The 15,524-nt window shown below is 42.7% G+C and overlaps 1 long non-coding RNA gene across 1 annotated transcript; it reads left to right on the forward strand.

The window, feature by feature from the left end:
* The first annotated feature begins 778 nt into the window (after positions 1-778).
* Positions 779-13,674, forward strand: LOC308582508. The gene is made up of 4 exons (XR_014005718.1): positions 779-1,281; positions 4,618-4,789; positions 7,969-8,091; positions 13,592-13,674. It is a non-coding gene; the product is annotated as an uncharacterized lncRNA (long non-coding RNA).
* Positions 13,675-15,524: the final 1,850 nt, after the last annotated feature.

The following is a 15,524-nucleotide window of genomic DNA, read 5'->3' on the forward strand; positions in this document are numbered from 1 at the left end:
TGATGTGGGGCTAATATAACAACAACAACAACAACAACAACAACAACAACTTATTTATATCCCACCCATCTGACTGGGTCTCCCCAGCCACTCTGGGCTGCTCCCAACAAAATATTAAAACACGACAAAACATCAAACATTAAAAACCTCCCTAAACAGGGCTGCCTTTGGATGTCTTCTAAAAGTCAGATAGTTGTTTATTTCCTGGACATCTGATGTGAGGGTGTTCCACAAGGTGGGCGCCACTACCGAGAAGGCCCTCTGCCTGGTTCCCTGTAACCTTACCTCTCGCAGTGAGGTAACCGCCAGAAGGCCCTCGAAGCTGGACCTCAGTGTCCGGGCTGAATGATGGGGGTGGAGACGCTCCTTCAGTTATGTCGGGCTGAGACTGTCTAGGGTTTTAAAGGTTAGCACCAACACTTTGAATCGTGCTTGCAAACGTACTGAGAGCGAAGAACAGCTAGGTTGCTTCCAGATGTGGACTTGGTGCTCCTGAGCATTGTGCTCTGCTCGCTCAGCCCATTGCTCACTGCTGTGGGTGTCACTCCATCAATGCAGTATTTCCCCCTGCCCAATATGCAGCCAGGGTTCTGCCCCACCATTCCCAATGGGCACCAGTCACCACTGGGACAGACCCCAGGAGCCCCCACCTACTTGCAAGGCTGTGGGTTGAAAGCAGCATTCTGTCTGTTTCAGGAGAGCAAGAAGAAGTTGTTTTGATTCTCTCCTGTCCAGGAGAAACATTTGCATTTTGCAGCTGGCTAGAAAGCAGAAGCCATAGCTGTCAAGTGTCCCTTATTTGAAGGGACAGTCCCTTATTCCAGCGCCATGTCCCGCTGCTGTCCCTTATTGATGGATGTCCCTTAAATGATGTCCCTTAAATTTCAAAGGAAGCAGCTCCTCTCCCTCCCTCCCTGCTGGCCAGGGAGGAGGGAGGCTCCAACTGTGTTGCTTGGCTGTGTTGCTCACCCAATAAGAAGTCTAAGAATGACTGGGGGGGTGGAGCTTGCATGCCTTGTGTGTGGCTAGTTAATGCAAGCTGAGGGGGTTTTTGAATGCTGGACGCCATTTTGTTGCACGTGCTGCTGCAAACTTTGCAGTGCAAAGCCAGGCAGGGGAGCCATCTTAAGTTGAGGCTATATATGCCTTGTGGTGCATGTGATTCAGATTCTATTCAGTTGAACCTCTGGTTACAAAGTTGGTTGGACAGTGTTCTCGAAGCTACCAGCATGAGTTTGACCAGACTGCAGGAGGACAGGAAGACTGGAGTACCTGAAACAGGTGAGGCTGCAGGTCCCTTATTTTGGCTGCTGGTCCCTTATTTTCAAATCTGTAAGTTGACAGCTATGGCAGAAGCCCTTGAGCACTTAGGGCAAGGACTACATGCATAGTATTATTCATAGATCATGTTATTAAAGATCTCAAGAAGCTGATGGGATGAAAATAATCAGACAGTTTTGTAGCTGACTGTGATGAAATGCAGTGGAGTGTTATAACTGCAGTCCACAGATCCCATTGAATTCAGTGTGGCCTACTGCTTAGCAAGCATGCATAAAATCAGACTGTATGTACGTAACCCCCCCCCCTAAGAGTGTAATCAGAGGGTTTGTAGGAAATCATAGAGTATAATCAGACAGTATGCTGGAAATCATGCTAAACTGAAACAATTGCACCTTGGCATTTTTACCGCTAAAAAAAAATCAAATTAGTGCTGCTAAACTGAGTGCTATATGAGCAGCATAGTGAAACTTCCCACCCTAAGTGAAGGCAACACACCTGGTGACAAGGAGCAACTTTTGTGATAACAGAGTACATGTCACCTGAAGCTATAGTGTGGAGATAAAGATTTTAGGCACCACAATTTCTTTGCTTCCTGGAATACCTAGTTATAGAAGCCACCCACAGAGGCAGCTGTTCCTTTAGTGTTCCACATGGCACAGAAATGAATCCAAGCTGTGAATATGATTATTGCAGAATGATTATTGTTCAGCACTAGAGCTGCAACAAATAATTGAATAATCAGTTAGAGTAATCCACCAAAACTGTTGCTGTGCAATGCAATGCATGTCTACTTGCATAGTAGTAATAATAAAATTATTATTCATTACATCTGAAGACAGCCCTGTACCAGGAAGTTTATAATGTCTGATGCTTTATTATGTTTTATATATTCTGTAAGAGTGGCTGGTGAAACCCAGCCAGATGGGCAGGGTATAAATAATAAATAATAAATAAATAAATTATAATTAATTATTATTATTACTCAGAACTTATTATTATTAATTATTTTTATTTATTTATTTTTTATTATTATTATTATTATTATTATTATTATTATTATTATTATTATTATTATTATTATTATTATTATTATAAAATAAATTAATAAAAATAATTATTAATTATTATTATTACTCAGAATTACTGGTTTTCCCAGTAGTGATGTATGGAAGTGAGAGCTGGACCATAAAGAAGGCTGATCGCCGAAGAATTGATGCTTTTGAATTATGGTGCTGGAGGAGACTCTTGAGAGTCCCATGGACTGCAAGAAGATCAAACCTCTCCATTCTGAAGGAAATCAGCCCTGAGCGCTCACTGGAAGGACAGATCGTGAAGCTGAGGCTCCAATACTTTGGCCACCTCATGAGAAGAGAAGACTCCCTTGAAAAGACCCTGATATTGGGAAAGATGGAGGGCACAAGGAGAAGGGGACGACAGAGAATGAGATGGTTGGATGGTGTTCTTGAAGCTACCAGCATGAGTTTGATCAAACTGCGGGAGGCAGTGGAGGACAGAAGTGCCTGGCGTGCTCTGGTCCATGGGGTCACGAAGAGTCGGACACGACTAAACGACTAAACAACAACAATTACTCAGAAGTAAGTCCCATGGAAGTCAATGAAACTTACTCTCATGTCAGTGTAAATAACTATTTTACACAGAAGTAAATCTTATTTGGGACGCGGGTGGTGCTGTGGTCTAAACCACAGAGCCTAGGGCTTGCCGATCAGAAGGTCGGCAGTTCGAATCCCCGTGACGGGGTGAGCTCCCATTGCTGGTCCCTGATCCTGCCAACCTAGCAGTTCAAAAGCACATCAAAGTGCAAGTAGAAAAATAGGTACCGCTCCGGCGGGAAGGTAAACGGCATTTCCGTGCACTGCTCTGGTTCGCCAGAAGCAGCTTAGTCATGCTGGCCACATGACCCGGAAGCTGTACGCCGGCTCCCTCAGCCAATAAAGCGAGATGAGTGTTGCAGCCCCAGAGTTGGCCATGACTGGACCTAACGGTCAGGGGTCCCTTTACCTTTAAATCTTATTGAATTAAATGGGTCTGACTCCTAGGTAAGTGAGGTCAGGAGTGCAGTCTTAATTGACTAAATAATTGCCTTGAATGAAGCAGATTTAACTTAAGAATTATGTGGCAAGCATTGTCTTAGAATAGGCATTCCACCTGCATCTCTCACAAAGGAGAGGCTGCCTCTTCTAAGATGATGCTTGCTATGACATATGTGTTTCATCCATGTGCAAATTTTAACAATAGATTAAACAGATCAAGACACTCATGACTCACTAACTAAGATTTTCTTAACTAGGTTACAACACTGTTGATCATTCTCAGCATATTGGATTTGAAGTTGCTTTACCACCAAATATGCTGCTTTCCCACCAATGTTGTCCCCCAGTTTCAGTGAAAAGATGAACTTGGGTGTGGTTGTAGCTGTTGTAGAACTTCTGCACTTTGAGACTGGAATTGGCACATTGCATCCACGGGGCTGAGTAAAAGAGCCCTAGGTTAGCAGATAATCATCCTAGTTTGGGCTATTCACTGTCTAGGTAGGCCACTATCAGATGTCTTGTACTGCCTTGATGATGGATTTGTTGTACTTTCCTGTACTTTCCTGGTAACCTTTGTAGTATTAATATGTTCTTCCTCATAAACCATAACATGAGATAACTCTTTTTATGGGGCATCTACCCAACACTTGCATCAGCTTGTTGTTTCCTTATGCTTCTTCTGATTTTATTTTTTTTAAAAAAGAAGAGTTGTGCAATCTTGGTTGCTACTCTTTTGCATACTCTCTATTACGCCGCGATGTAGTTGAGTCTATCGTGAGACACATTCTCTTTGGCATAGAGCTGAGCCAAACGAGTTGCTCTGCTCTCTTGCTAGCACTCGGTGGCGGCCCAGCAATGGGTGGTGCACACTGAAAATGGCAGGGTCGAAGGCAGGGAGACCAGCAGTTGGTGGAGCCTTAGCCAATGACAGGCAGGGCAACTTCTGGTAGGTTACAAATAAGGCGGCAGGCAGCTTGGGCTCTCTGAGGGCTGACAGAGCCTTAATGGAGCAGCCTTCACTGGTGGTTGGGCAAAAGCAGCAAGCATTCATCCTTTGGGTGATGAGGAATGCTAGTAATTTTTTTGTGGTCTCAGGATGTTTATCATTACAAGAATATGGCAGAGGGTAACATTGCGTTCTCTTCTTTTACAGAACAAGCTTTCAGTTGTAGATAGGTAGCCGTGTTGGTCTGCCATAGTCAAAATAAAAAAAAACTGTGTATCTGAAGAAGTGTGCATGCACACGAAAGCTCATACCAAGAACTAACTTAGTTGGTCTTTAAAGAACAAGCTTTGCCGCTGCTTCAAGTAGCGACAGGGTTGCAAGGAGCACACCTTCCCATTCTTCAGCCCTATATAATGGGGCAAATCCTTATCTCCCGCAACCCCATAGATCAAGTTTAAGAGGTGGGGAGAGCCAGCCACCCATCGATCATAAGACATTGCAATTACATCAGGTGAATTATTTTTGAAAAGTGCTCTGCATGTAAACTCTGCACTGTGCAGCAAGCTATGCAAGCCCTGGCCACCAGCTGATCACCAGGGTTTTCATGCACAGTGCTATGCAAGCTCCGATGACCAGCCGCACTGTGCCATAGTATAAAATGCCCCATAGGGAACACTGCTATATCATGATGGGAACAGATGGCTACCCCAAACAGCCTTGGCAAGGTGTGTGTGTGTAAATGTGGACATGCACCTTTGTAAACTACCCTGAGGTAGCTTGCTCAGCTGCCTAATCCTATCAAGTAGTAAGGGTTTTCTTTTCTTTTCTTTCACATATCAGCTGCCGTTGTTTGGTAGAATGTGTGGTAAACTGATCATCTAGAAATTCAGTGTTTGTGGCAACTTCCTCCTGCTTTTTACAGCATGTTTGTATCATGCCATTATGCTAGTTCAGTACTTCACCACTCTTGGCAGATTTTTACCATTTCTTTAGAGGAAACAGTCAAACATCTGCTCTTCTTTAACAAGTCTCTGTGTGTGATTCAGTGATGTGTGTGTATGTATTAAGCTTGGGTACCAGAAGACACATAAACCATCATTGACTTAGACTGCAATTCCCGGTTCTCTTAACTTTTTTGGCTAATTATCCATTTAATATCTGCGTTTGGGAAAATTTCAAGGCCACTGTCTGGACCACCACCCAGACACTTATGGCAGGAACTTTAGGGATTTTAAGATTTCATGTTGCAAATCAAACTGCTTGGCTTACCCAAAGTTTATCTCATGGATATATAAAGAAATTCTGAACTCAGGACCAGGACACCAGAAAGGGGGGAGGGGTGGATACATTTTAAATTTTGTTCTGATTGTTCTTCATGTTTGCTTACTCTGTTGCCTGCAAGATCCTAGCTGCCATATTTTTACTCCCATCCACCATGACACCTCAGGGCCCAATTGTTTGTGAAGCAGCTCACTTATTAACTGCTGGACTTCTTTCCAGTCTTCTGAAGGTTTCAACTTCACATAGCCAGCCATCTTCAACAATTTGCCACTCATACCTATTTTAGATGGAAAGGAGCCAGAAATTCACGAACAGGATGCTTTAGCGCCCTAATAAAGCTGTGTCTACACCTATTTCCCATCTCCCATTTTGTGTTTATACCCCCGGCCATTTTTCACCGGTTCCTTTTTTGCACACTTATAGCTCAGTTACAGAACTTGAGTAAAATAATTTGAAGAAAGGGAGTAAGAGTCACAGTGAGAAGACTTGCAGCGGGGGGGGGGGGCACTTAGTAAGGAAAAGCTCCACCCTCTTGGCAGATATGGAAGACCAATATAACTCCACGAGCATATGTACTAACCTACTCCAGGCTTTTCCTTGATAAATTAAATTCAGAGCTTTTTCAAAGTACTTCTTCTTTCAAGTAGACACACTGACTTCTGTTTCAAGCCAGCAACCTTGCAGAAATCAATGCATTTTGAGGTCAGTTCAGTTGTTATGCAGAGCACTGCAGGAAATTTGAGTTCCTAGCTTTGCCCTCCTTATGATGGAGAAGAGGTGAGGAACTTGATACAGCCAGTGGGCTGGATTCTGACCTCCCTCAACCCCCAGGGGGCATTTTGACAGATGGGTGGGATCACTCACCTGCCAAGCACCTGACATCACCTTGATGTCAAGTGAAGTGTGTTCATTTGCCTGCACTGTTTGAATCAAACTGCATGGGCAGGTTTGCAGGAGCTTCTGACCACCTCATTGGCAGTAGGTGCAAATCCACTTTCTGAAGGGAGCCATACCTTTACCTGCTCTGCCCACCTGATGGTATGCATGACATCAAATGTAGGGCAGGTGGATGGGATTGAGAGAAAATAGCTTCATTGAGTCTGTGGCCCACAAGGTCCTCACCACTGTGCTAGGGCAAATGCCCATGCAAGTGAAGGGCCTTGTCACCAGGCCATGCCATTCTTGCACCTTTGCTTTGTAACATTTGTGCAAATGTAAAGTGGCTTGATATTAGCAAAGTACAGTGGTACCTCGGGTTACATACGCTTCAGGTTACATACGCTTCAGGTTACAGACTCCGCTAACCCAGAAATATTACCTCGGGTTAAGAACTTTGCTTCAGGATGAGAACAGAAATCATGCTCCGGTGGCGCAGCAGCAGCGGGAGGCCCCATTAGCTAAAGTGATGCTTCAGGTTAAGAACAGTTTCAGGTTAAGAATGGACCTCCGGAATGAATTAAGTACTTAACCTGAGGTACCACTGTATGTATACCCCACCCTCAGATAGTGGACTGTTGGTTTGCAAGAGGGACGAGACACAACTTGATGATAGCACATCACATTCTATGCCTTGCATAACATCTAGCCAAGCGCTGATCATCTGTAAAATGAGAATTATAACATTGGCACAGGGATCTGTGCCAATAAATCTTTCTGGGTTGTGATTGATGAAGGAATGCATGTGCCTTCAGACTGATTCTAACATCCAGTGGTAAAGTCCAGGCGCATCAAAGAAGCCAAAGAAGTCTAAACGCATCAAAGAAGCATTTCAGTTAAACGCATTGCAAACTTTGTATGAGAAATCAGGTTGGCAAAAACAGAACTCCACAGCGCCATCTGGTGTCACAGTGTTATAATGCATATACAACGCATATACTGTAAAGCGCTTTTTCTTTGCCAATGTAGCTGAGTCTCAGATTTCAGGTCTTCCGGATCATGATGAACCCTGAATCCAGGTTTCACGAAGGTTTTTATCCTCAATGTGGCCAGGAGAGGGACCACAAGTTGCATCCTCATCTGGCAACCTTCCCTGGAGCAATGTGTTCCTTCTCAGCACCAGGCAGAGAAGATGTTCTCCTCACTTATGCAGGAATCCCCAGCGCATGACCCCTTCCTTTCATTGCTGACAACACTTCTCTTTATAGACTAGGTTTGCCCAAAATGACCATGATGGCAGAGGGAAATACTTTGAGTTTCTTTTTTAATTGTCGATTTCCTTTGCTTAAGTAATGCTAACGCTGTAGTTCTAATGAAACTATGAATTAAGAGGTCATAAATCTAAAGATGCTGTGAGTACCACAATGTGGGATGCGAAACAAATAAGCCCTATGGGGTTTATTATATTACACCTTCCTTTGCACAGATGTTATCTATGCTACTTTAAATTATATTGTATTGCTTTCCTTTCAGTCATGACAAAGCATAAGTTGTGAACAAGAATACTGAGAATCCAACCTGAGGGGAAATAAGGAAGAAGGCTGAGCTGAGAGCTTGGAAGTCCCTGAATTCTCAATTCAGCAGTAAATTGACAAGGTGGGCCTTGACAGGACACTACACTCTCTCCCAGCCCCCTACAAAGCTGACAATAATGGGGAGCGAAATTAATACTGGTCTTTCTTGCAGGGCTGATTTCAGTCTTACCGAGATATTGTATCTGAAGCACTCTGAACATGGAAATGTGCTGTGTGTAAAAGCAAATTATGATGATCTCCATGCACTGCTTGCCAATCAGTCAACATTTAAAAACTGATAAGGGTTGAAGCCTTATTTTAAATTTCAATAATAAGCAAAATACTTCTAATGAAAAATAAAAAGCTTATTTCTGGGCTCTAACAGCTTGATTGTATGTAACACACTCCAAACACTTCAGAGTTATCCAGAACCAAGTAGAAATAAGGGACATTAAACTGGTCCATTGGGGGCCCTCCAATTTCTGGTGGACCACTTAGCGTTTGGAGTCTTACGAAGAAAGGATTAGGTGTGCTTTGGTCTCAACCAGTGCATCAGGCACTTCTAATGCCATAGAGTATATAGAGGAGCACTAAGTACAGATGCCAACCTAGCAGTACGAAAGCACGTCAAAGTGCAAGTAGATAAATAGGTACCACTCCGGTGGGAAGGTAAACGGTGTTTCTGTGCACTGCTCTGGTTCGCCAGAAGCGGCTTAGTCATGCTGGCCACATGACCCGGAAGCTGTATGCCGGCTCCCTCGGCCAATAAAGCGAGATGAGCGCCGCAACCCCAGAGTCGGTCATGACTGGACCTAATGGTGAGGGGTCCCTTTACCTTTACCTTAAGTACAGATGAGGTATGCCAGTAGACTATGCAAAGTGTCAGCCCCGCCCCGCTGTTCTAGAAGAATGTCAGCCTTCAGCCAGTTATCTGCATGTCATTTTCCTGTAGCTGTCACCCCATTGGAAATCAATGCCCTTTGCCTTAAGTAATGCATTTGACATACAACCCGGCAATAATACAGACCGATCTAATGGGAGAGTGTATCCATTAGCCTTTTAGACAGACCAATTTCCTTCAAAACGAGTAGCTTGCAGTAAGGTTGTTCACACAGCTTATTTTAAGGCCTAAATCAGCCCATATCCAGGTGCTCAGGGCCTAAAAATGTGAGATCTGTGCACAAGGAAAAAAAATTGTTCAGGAGTTGTTGACACTATTGCATTCAGCAAGCTGTTTCTATACATGTGCACCTGTTAAAGTCACAAAACAGGGGGGTGTTGCATAGTGGCCATCGTATTAGGAGGTGTGCAGCAGCAGGGGTTTGGGTTCTCTGTGTTTATATTGGGCTTTCAGAAGGCTCCCGTGGGCTTCCACACAAGAGCGTGGATGTTCTGAAATTCTGACACCATCAGCAGGAGGAGCTGAGGCAGGCAGACAATGCAATTAATCATAGTAGATAGCAGAAGGTGCTAGGCTTCCTACACCCCCTAGTGGACGGCTATGGAATGGTCAAGGTACTTGGCACAGTAAGCTTCTGCAAAAAGTGGGTGTTTCTTTTTTTAAAGCAACTTATACCATCATCACCACCACCACTACTACTACTAATAAATAATTGTCCACCCTTCACCCTAAGGTCTCAAGCAGCTTACAGCATTAAAACATAATATTAAAAACAATTTAAAACAACCTACAGAGCCAGAGTGTGAGCTGTACCATTACATAGCCAGGCTAAGCATCATTTCTGTTCAGAAACAGAACCATATGGAATATTGCAATGCTTTAATATGCTCTAGAATCATTACCTGGTGGGCTACTACGATGAGACACAGACTGTTAATTATGCCAAAACAACAAAACAAAACCCCAGAATGTATAATTATGTCTTCAGCAAAATGCTTACCTTTTTTTTTGGTATGAGTTGCAACTGATTTTTTTTTTGTTTAGTCATTTAGTCATGTCCGACTCTTCGTGACCCCATGGACCAGAGCACGCCAGGCACTCCTGTCTTCCATTGCCTCCCGCAGTTTGGTTAGACTCATGTTGCTAGCTTCAAGAACACTGTCCAACCATCTTGTCCTCTGTCGTCCCCTTGTGCCCTCCATCTTTCCCAGCATCAGGGCCTTTTCCAGGGAGTCTTCTTCATCAGGGTCTTTTCCAGGGAGGTGGCCAAAGTACTGGAGCCTCAGCTTCAGGATCTGTCCTTCCAGTGAGCACTCAGGGCTGATTTCCTTAAGAATGGATAGGTTTGGTCTTCTTGCAGTCCATGGGACTCTCAAGAGTCTCCTCCAGCACCATAATTCAAAAGCATCAATTCTTTGGAGATTAGCCTTCTTTATGGTCTAGCTCTCACTTCCATACATCACTGATACTGAATATTAAAACAGTTTTCTTTCACATTGCCATCATTCCTGTGCTCAGGCACACGGTCCAGAATCTGTTCCTCTGTTCTCTGACTACATTAATTTTTCTCCCATTTCTTTTCAATTTTTTTCATGAATTAGTTCTTCAATAATTTCTGCCAATACATTTTATGTTTCTTCCACCTAACAAAGTTTACACCCTACTGAAATTAAATTGAAAGTTAGATTTTCACTGAAGAAGAAAAGGCAAGATACAGAGTAAATTTGAGGATCGATTCCTTAGCGATACTATATACAATTCTCTGTCTCAGGCAAAAAAGAACAGAAGTGCTCTGAAACTTGCAATTTGTCTGGCAGGAGGGGAAATTGTTTCTTTGCTTGCTAGTTTTGGAAAGGTCCTTATGAATAGATGCCATCCAGGACAGAGAGCATGACTAAGCAGCCAGAGAAAGGGAGCAAATATTAATTATGCTGAACTACAGCCAGTAATGGTCCTTACTGATGGAATGCTGCATTTTTATGACCTGGTATAATTTGTAGCATGAAGCTACCCAGAGTCAGGCTTTGGAGAAGAAGTCATTAGCCTTTCAGAAGTTGCAAGAGTGACATCATGAGAGCAATGCATGTCTTAGCCTTCAGGTGACAATATATGCAGTCTTCTGCTCTTGCGAGTTCTGGGGTCACTCCATGTTGCTAATGCAGGCTTCCTCAACCTTGGCCCTCCAGATGTTTTGGGCTTACAACTCCCATAATCCCTAGCTAGCAGGACCAGTGGTCAGGGGTGGTGGGAATGGTAGCCTCAAAACATATGGGGGGCTGAGGTCGAGGAAGCCTGTGCTAATGGCACTGAGTCATGCTTGCATTTCATTCTGCAACACAAAATGTGATGGTTCAACGTTAAATCCTTCACCAAAGTCAGAGACTATGGCATCCTAATTTTGCTAGGATTAGAATCAGGGTTGCGTAAAACCAGTCCTTTGGATAAATTGTATTCACCAGCCAATTCTAAAATGCTCTTCCTTGCCACTACTTGTGGAACACTATAATTGGATTGATTATAGGCTGCCTTTTTTCTGTGAAATGGACCAGACTTTTGGGACATTGGAGCAGAAAAGATCCCAGAGCATTACAGAAAGTTACATTCCAGCTTTGCATTCTAGGAATTCTACAGGACCCAAAAGAAGAAAAATATGTTGGATAGAATGTCACAGTTCTAGCAATAGAGCTGCCATAATTTGCTATCAGGGATGGGGTGTGTGTGTGTGTGTCAGGGTAGAGAGAGAGGAGACTTCCATCCACCCTGCAGGTCCCCAGGAACCATTTATATGGCCATGGATTCACGAGCCGACCAATGGCTCTAACTGGAGCAGCATCCTTCAAACTGGGATTTTCCTAGGTTCATAAATCAGTGGACCATGGGGGAATCTAGCCCCCCCCTTTGAAGGTTGAAGTCAACCTTCTTCATTTGCAGGGACTGTCCTGTTTGTGCATAAATGCGTCCCATTCATATACAGTGGTACCTCGGGTTACATATGCTTCAGGTTACAGACTCCGCTAACCCAGAAATATTACCTTGGGTTAAGAACTTTGCTTCAGGATGAGAACAGAAATTGTGCTCCGGCGGCACGGCAGCAGGAGGAGGCCCATTTAGCTAAAGTGGTGCTTCAAGGTAAGGAATGGACCTCTGGTACGAATTACGTTCTTAACCCGAGGTGCCACTGTAATCATAACTTGCTTCTAAGTTAAAGGTTTAGAATCAGGAGATGGAAGTGGAAATCAAATGTTAAAGATGCACAGCAGATTCCGCCCCTTCTGTTTGCATACAACTGGGTGAATGGGAGGCAGTATAAGAAGAAAAGGTACCAAACTATTAAGGGGGTCTGTGGATCTTTCCATAATATGGGCCCTGCACTGCAGGCGGATTAAAGGAAAGCTACATGGCTGGAGGATTAAGTTACATTTAAGAAGGCACCTAAAAATTTAGGGGTGGTGTGCCTTCATTGTCTATTCGCCAGACAATGTAGGCCCTGGAAATGGTCCTTAACATCTTCCCTATACCGTATTATGTTGAGACATGCAGTGTATTTAAAGTCTTAAAAGAAGACCCCCTCCCCCACTCAGAAAAGCTCCACACCCTTCTCCCATAACAAATAAGAAAACCTTTACTTGGTGGTTTTTAATGAAAATGCCATTTTGTCGTTCTAATGGCCAACAGCTGGGGAAATGAATGCTTTTCTCCTTCATCATCTAAAAACTTATTTGGAAGAGTATTGGTTTGTGGCTCTACTGGGTAACTCTGCTGATGATCTGATTTTAAAAGTCATTTAATTTCTTCTAAGACCACAGTGGTTACCATAGAAATACATTTGCTGCAAAACAAGGAATAATTAGTATACATTTGTTTCTTCATATCCCTTAATTTCTTCCATTCAGGGTCTTAAGCATATAATTAAAGGGATTATTTGGCTTTTTGATCCCCCCCCCAATTCGTTTAAAGACCATACTCTTGTGTCGGCAGCGCCTAAGTCACATTGAGTAATCAGTCCAATCTGTTTGTCTACATGGATAAAAACGTCATGTTTTCCGCTGAAAACTCAGAAATGTAAGTAGCAACGAATTTTAGGATTTTTGTTTGTGTGCAAACAAGTAAAGCAACTGATTTACACAGGTAACACTATAACCCAATGTTGTTAGAGGAGGTACTCCTAAAGAACGCTTTATGAGTGCGAAGCTCTCCTGTATATGCAGCTTTCTCTATTTGTGGAATGGCTGCTTCAAAGGCGGGGGAGGAAGTTGGCAGCAAGGAACTGATGCATGAAGCAGCATACATGGGAGGAGGTGGAGAGGATGTGAGGGACAATTGGATCAGCCCCAAGGTGTATTTGCCAATCAGATGTGTGTGGAAAACATTTCTCACTGGATCTCTCAGCAGAGACAGAAAGAACATATGGTGAAAATGGACAATCACGTTTTAGTTGACTCAACATGTTCTGTCGTGGCGAAGTCTATTTAAACAGTCCAACTTTGCAGATAGAAAATGAAGGCTGCAGTCCTCTGTGTGCTTGCCCAGAGTAAGGCCCATTGAACTTAGAGGAACTTAAACATGTATTGGATTGCATCATGCATCCATCCTACACCCAGAACCTATTATTTGCACATTTTTTTCCTAATTTATTTCAGTTGCAAAATATTTTTGTTTTCTTGGCTTGTTTATCCAACAGGGAATTTAGCAGTGGAAGAAAATGAATGAATGCGGCGATATAGCAGAAGGAGGGGTGAGAACAGCGTAGAAGGATTACAAATACTGTAAGCACATGGAGGTAAGTCATGTTCCAGCTGAAGTTGTCCAGCTGACCTGTTAAGGAGCCTTTTGAAGATGTTAGTGGGATGTTTTTAAGCATTTATTTAATAGTAGAGAAGATTTGATTTAATACTTTGTACAGTATTCCTCATTTCGAACACAAATGTTGAGCGCAAAGCAACTCACGATAACATTAACAAAGCAACACACATTGCAAGCACTATATTATCAAACACTGTGGCATATTAATAAAGCAAACAGCAGCAACAAATTCACCAAAACAATGAATACAATTCAATAAAGTCATTATAATTCAAAATATGAAAATGAAAGATTGAGAAAAAATTGGGAAGGGGAAAGAGAAAGAAAACATGTGAAGTGTTTCAGATAGGCCAGGCCTTCCCAAGAAAAGCTGCCATGGACCTTTGAAAGCTCATTGGGTACAGCATGAGACTCTAAATCTCAGAGTTGTGGATTCGAGCCCCATGTTGGGCAAAAGATTCCTGCATTGCAGGGGGTTGGACTAAATGACCCTCATCGTCACTTAGAATTCTGTTTTTCTTTTTCACATCAATATCTCTTATTTATTTCCTAGGGAAACAAGAATGGAGTCATGCAGAGAAAGAGAAAGAGAAAGAGAGAGAAAGAGAAAGAGAGAAAGAGAGAAAGAGAAAAAGAGAGAAAGAGAGAAAGAGAGAAAGAAAGAAAGAAAGAAAGAAAGAAAGAAAGAAAGAAAGAAGGAGCAGAAACAGCTACTGTGTCCAGGGCTTAAGTAGACCAGGGTATATTTAGTGCTTATTTAATGTTATTATTTGAATTGCACCTTTCTCCCATCCTGGAAAGTCATCTGCATGTGGTTTTTAGGTACTGACCAAACCAAAAGCTGCTTAGCTTCAGCAAGATGTTGGAACCCCAAAAACAGAATCTGATTTCAGTACCAGGATTTAGGACATAGAGTAAGATTAAAGACAGCCTTTTGAGGTAGGTGTCTTTGCCTCCCCACTAAGAAACTCACAAAGGCATGCTCGCTTGTTGGCAGAAGCTTCAAGAGATGCGTTTACCAACAAGAGACTGTTCACTGACAATACATCACAGATAGAACTTTTGTGCCACATGAAACACAAAGGTGCATTTCATACGTTCATCAACCCCATGTGATGGTGGTACAGGTGAATATGCCTTTCTACATACCTGAGCGAATGTGTTGATGGCACTTGGGGCATACATGTGCATACAGACATGTTGCCTCCTGGAAATACACAGATTCTCTTAGCTGCTGCCACACACAACTAAATATATTTGTAAAGAAAAATGGTATCTTGTACAGGTTTATTTTTGTGACTGTCAGTCCTGTACAGGATGTGTATTTAGGGTATCTTATGTGAAGTTTTTGCCTAGAAATGTATTGCCCAGTATTTGACGGTTGAATGTAACTCAGAGGTTCCGTTCTGCGATGGGCTAGCAGCCTTGCTGAGATACAGTATATATTTAGGAGGCTTTATATAGCACACTACTTATGCTAATGCACAGACGATAAAACGACTTGTAAACCACTAAGTACAAGCAATAAAAGACAGTGACCACTGAGCATTTCATTGCTGAAAATAGATGAGCATAGTGTTGCATTTCAAATGTTTTGCAGACTGAATATAACTACAAATGCTAACAGATGCTTTAAATATATAAAGGAAACTGACAGATAATTATTTAAGATATGACTTTTGAGGAAAAAGTGTTTCCACTGGATTTATTAGCTGCAGCTTACAAAACCCAATTGCACCATATATTTTCCAGGCATCATCATCATCATCATCATCATCATCATCATCATTATTCCACCTTTTCACCTGACA

Source organism: Podarcis bocagei (genome assembly GCF_964188305.1).
Source record: "Podarcis bocagei genome assembly, chromosome: 2".
NCBI classification, from domain to species: Eukaryota; Metazoa; Chordata; class Lepidosauria; order Squamata; family Lacertidae; genus Podarcis; species Podarcis bocagei.